Source organism: Dendrobium catenatum, unplaced genomic scaffold, assembly GCF_001605985.2.
Source record: "Dendrobium catenatum unplaced genomic scaffold, ASM160598v2 fragScaff_scaffold_1122, whole genome shotgun sequence".
NCBI classification, from domain to species: Eukaryota; Viridiplantae; Streptophyta; class Magnoliopsida; order Asparagales; family Orchidaceae; genus Dendrobium; species Dendrobium catenatum.
In genome coordinates this window covers 1,381,874-1,387,381 of record NW_021319584.1, presented here as the reverse complement: position 1 = coordinate 1,387,381, position 5,508 = coordinate 1,381,874, and positions in this window count along the sequence as shown.

The following is a 5,508-nucleotide window of genomic DNA, read 5'->3' as shown; positions in this document are numbered from 1 at the left end:
TTTTGGATTTTGCCCTGTTGAGAGGATGAGAAAGCATGTAGTGTCTTAATTTTTGGGTTACAAAAAACTAAAGCAAGACAATGCTTCTTGATCGATGAATATCAAATTTCGGTAGGAAGAAGTCTTCAGCTAAGGTAATAAAGAGCATTCTTTTTCCCCTTGTTGTTAAGTTGAGCTAATAGGCCACCTAAAGACTCATCTAGGGTTGTAGTATAGAGAATCAAAGGTTTCCCCGTAACAAGGGTTGCCAAAAATGGTGGATTAGAAAGGTTTTCTTTAATGCTTTCAAAAGCACTTCAACATTTCTTATCCCATATGAATTTAGCATCCTTATTGGCTAGGATGGAGAAGGGTTGACATCTTCCAAAAAGATTGGAAATAAATCTTCTTATAAATGCCAGCCTACCTTGGAGGGACCTTAGATGGGTAAAACTTCTATGGGGAGACATATTTAAGATGGCTTCAATTTTTGCGGGATCCATCTTGATTCCATAGTGCCTTACTATGAATCTTAAGAATTTTCTTGAAGTGATGCTGAAGGCACACTTTAAAGGATTTATTTTGATGTCGTAGTGACGCAACTGCTCGAAAATGACTCTTAAGTCTTATATGAGAGCCTCTTTAACTTTTCTCTTGATAAACTAAATTGTCAATGTAGCATTCAACTTGATTGTCAATTAAGTCATCAAAGATTTAAGTTATGGCCCACTGATAGGTTGCACCTGCATTCTAAAGGCTAAAGGGCGTCACCATATAACAAAAGAATTCTATTGGAGTTCTGAATGCAGTGTTTCTCTCATCTTTTGGGGACATCCTAATTTGATTATAACTGGATGAACCATTTATAAAGGAGAAAATAACATGCGAAGAGGCAATGTCTTCCATAAGCTTGGTTATGGGTAAAGGAAATTAAAACTTAGGACACACCTTATTCAGATCCCCATAATCGATATAAATTCAGATTTGATTATTCTTCTTTTAAATTGGCATGATGCTGGCCACCCAAGAGGGGTATTGTTCCTCTCAAATGAATCCAGCCTCGACCAATTTCTTAATTTAAAAAATGATTTGCTGCTCTATCTCCAAGAGAATGTATCGAGTAGCTTATTTAATATGACTGAAATCTTGCCAGATTCTAAGTTTATGAATTGCTACATCAGCGCACAGACATAGTATTTCATCTTATTTCTAGGTGAAGCAGTCCTTAAACTCGGACAGAAGTTAAATTAGATCCTGAGACTCTTCCTCACATAATAGGGTACTTATAAAAGTAGGGCGAGGGATGTCGTCAATTCCTAGGTTAATTTCTCTTAACTCATTGACTGTCGATCTAATCTCTTCCTCAAATTCAGAGAGTGCATCCAGAACTTGAAGTTCATTGAGATTATCTAAAGTCTCCAAACATAGCCCATCAAGGGATTCAACAACTTTAGTAGGGATATTCTGAGATTCAATATGGTAAGTTATCATTAAGTTATATTCATCATCATCAAATTAACCAATAGTACCAAATCTTACCCCACTTGTCATTATTTTATTGATTTTCATTTGCTAAATGTTCCCATAATACATAACTTGACCATTAGTCCATCGATACACTACAAAACCTTTGAAGAAAGAATTCTTTACATAGATAGAATAGTAGCTAAAATGTAATTCCATTAATTCATTAGAATCTGCCTCATCGAGGGTTATATCACTTTCATCCCTTCAGGAGGAGGATTTAAGAAAAACTTCTGGACGTTCCTTACTTTCCCATCTAAGTTAGGAGAATCCTTATTCACTAACCCTGCAACCCTTCCCACAGATAATGGGGTTAAGGTTAAGGCCTTAATTCTCTTGCTAAGCTTTTCATATATTGTCAATTTAGGCTCATCACTTTTAACCTTTGGAGCATCGACCTCAGGGTCACTATCGTGGTCTAAAGCGAGATCAAATTTTGGAGGAGGATTTATACTCTGGATATCAAAAGGAATTATAACTGCCCATTTTCATGGTTTTTCGTCACCTCTTGATTCTGGATCAATGTACACAAGGGTCGTTCTTCTTTAATGAAGCACAAACTCAAACCCGTGCCCTTATGACCATCATATTTCCTCTTTGAGGTAACATGTTTAGATGCCTAAAGACCATGATGTTGAGGTCATCTTCAATATCTGATTCTTCTTTTTTAATCTTTTATCTTTCTTTTCTTTTTAATTCTTTATTTTGATCGAAGCTTTGCTCCTTTATTTTCTCCTCAATTTGATCTTAACTTTAGAACATGAACAGGACCCTTTCAGTATGAAATATATGGAATCTTCATAAATCCCTATCTCATGAACTGAGAATGATTGCAAATATCTCTTAATCATATACTCAATGTCATCTTATTAGTAATTAAAGCATTGGTGTATGGTAGATGGAACCATCTTGTATTTATGGATCCAAGGCCTGCCTAAGAGAGTATTAAAGGACATGGCTGAGTCTATTATATAAAATTTCACTTCAGTTTTAAGTTCTCCAATTTCCAACATGAGGGTGATTGAACCCAAAGCCCTCCGTCCTTTCTTGTTAAATCCACCTAACACTAACTTATCGGTGGTGAGCTTACTCGTATCAACTTTAAGATAGTTAAGGGTATTTACATTCATCATATTGACTAATGCACCTTGATCAACAAGGAATCTTGATAACTTGAAATCCCTATTTTTGTAGTAATGTAAAGAGGGCGATTATGATTGATAGTACCCAATAGTAGGTCTTCAGCTGAAAATGTCACTCCTTGGATTTATTTAAAGTAGAGGGCTTCATCTTTTGAGGTTGAAGCCAGTTGAGATAGGCAAATCTCCAGATTGAGAAGTGCTTTGATTAAGGACTCCTTCATTTCCTTAGACAAGATGAGGGCATCTTAGATGATCAACTTGGCTGACAACTTCCTAAGATGAGCCAAGATATTATAATCAACCTTGTGAACATCAAATTGAAGACCCAGTGGAGTGAAGGGAAGATTGGACTATTAAGGAGAAGTTAGATTGGGATCATTAGAGACAACTTGTTTGCCTTTATCCTGAGAGGCAAGCCTAGGGGGTAAGACTTTGTGGTCATAAAGTTGCACTTGCTCAATGTCCTTGGGAGGGAAAATTATGGCAAAATATATACTCTCTGTAGGTGCTGGATGGTCATTTTTTGAATAAGGTCAAAAATATAAAAGATCTATCACAAGAGATTTGAGGAAAATCACTATCTGTTAAGACCTAATATTCGACTTCCCCTTAAGGGGTTGAATCAGGAAGGTCGAGTTTTTAAATTTCTAGAGTGATCTCAACCAAATTTTCTTTCAAAGAAGAGTCATTTTGCAAATTATTTTCATGGTCAATCATTAAAATTGATGCAGAAAGATGCTTTTTATTTAATTTATGATCCTTTGCCTTTGATGGGGCAAAGTAAAAGTCAAAACATGAGAGGGGATGGGGATTTTATGCTACCATCTACCACTCAAATACATCTCTCATAAATACACCTCCTCTCTATAAAAATATCATTATTTTCTTATTTATTTGATATAGTAGTTCCTATAACTATTGGAGAGGGAAGCAGCTTAACATCCTCCTGTTAAATGTCCAGGTCAACCTCCCAAATCTAGTCCTGGGCTCTCATTGATAGCTATTTAGAAAGATGAAAAGACTTGTTAATTGACTTTTTAAGTGCTTAAGATAAAGCAATATCCTAATCATCTTCTATTAAAGGAGAAAGATTAGAATCATTACCGGAAAGTACTCTAACAGACCGTTATTTCAAAATTGACCAAATATTCCTTGGAAATTCTAATATTACCTTGCTTGATGTTCCTCTCAAGCCAGTCTTTGAAAATAATATAATCTTCAATTGTGTGGCTGATCATGTGATGGTAAGGATAGTAGTTCAGATCATCTTATTTCTTTATGTCTTATGGTTGCATAGCCTTTGGCAATTGGAAGTCTGATTTCTTTGTAAAACTCTTAAATATTTTCCCTATCACTTCCCTTTTAAATGGATAAGGTTTTTCCAATCTCTTCCTAAAAGGGATGAAAGAAGAATCTCTATTGGGCTCTGAGGCCACTTGAAATTTTTTATTCTAAGATGGCTATGGTGGAGGAGCATTGGGTTGGCTAGTTATTGGCTGCTTTCCTCTATCGACCTTTGAAACTATAGCTGATCTCTTTTCAAGGGACTTGATGGGCTTGTCAAATTTCTTTTAACTGGACATGTCCTTTAAAAATGGCATCATAGGTGCCTCTTCATGCAAGTTACTAAACTTATTCAAAAGCTTCTCAAAGGTTTTTGATAGTGAAACCCTTCAAAATAAAAGCAATAGGCCTGTGGATATTCTTTAGAAGAATCTCTACTATGTGTTGATCTTACAGCTAGGGTTCACACATTATCAAGGGGGTTCGCCACCTCAAGATTTACTCAATTAGAGACTACCTCATCTTTTGCTTGTCGGCGAAGAGATAGCCCACGATTGTGCGCTACTGTGCTCCTAAAAATCTCTTTAAGAATGTATTTTTAAGTTCATTGAAAGTCTTAACCAAACCATTGGACAGATCTGTATACCATTCAAAAGCTATGCTAGCAAAACTACTAAAGAATTAGTGAAAAAGTAGAGAATCTAACCCCCCGACATTGTAACAGCTTGGGTGAAAATGGGCTAGATTATGCCTTAGGTTTTCTATTCCAGTGAAAATTTTGAAAGATGGTGGCACAAAACCCTTCATATAAGGGGCTGAATAATATTCCTTGGGGTAGGGTCTACCCATTGAAATAGATGCAGCCCTTTGGGAATGGGATAAGGCCTCCCTTACATGGTCCTCAGTTAATTGCTTTATATCTTCTTAGGCCAGTACTGGAGGGAACAAAGGAATTATTGGTCGGACTAGAGGGACTGAAGGTATTATTGCATGACTAGAGAGACTGAAGGAATTGTTGGCAGGATTGGAGGGACTATCAACACTGACTCAAGTATTTTAGTACTAAATTCTACTTTTTTAGTTTGATCATTGATCACTTGAGCGATAGATTATTGTAGCTTGAGGAAGCCAGCTGTAACTTATCTAATTGTACATGTATTTCCTTAACCTATAGTATCATGTCTGCCACTTGTGCCTCCAAGTTCCTGATGTGTTGATCATCATATCTGGCTCTCATAGAACCGTCTGAATTTGAATCAACAACAGCTGAACCTTCCTCCTTGCCAGAATGGTGTTTACTCGGATCAATTTCCTTAAAGGATCTATTATTCTCCACCATGTAGGTATCACTAATGGGTACATCCTCATCTATGAGCATGTCATCCAACATTGGATCAAAGGTTTCTTTAACATCTTTCTTCTTCAAAATCTCCTTAATTTCTCATACTACCTCATCGACCGATCTGTCCTCTATTCCTTTGGGGCTGATGGGTAACCTTATAATCCATGATATCATAGAAATCCTCATCTTGTAACTTAAAAATGAAAACTTGTAGCTTAAGTTCATTAGCTATCTGAG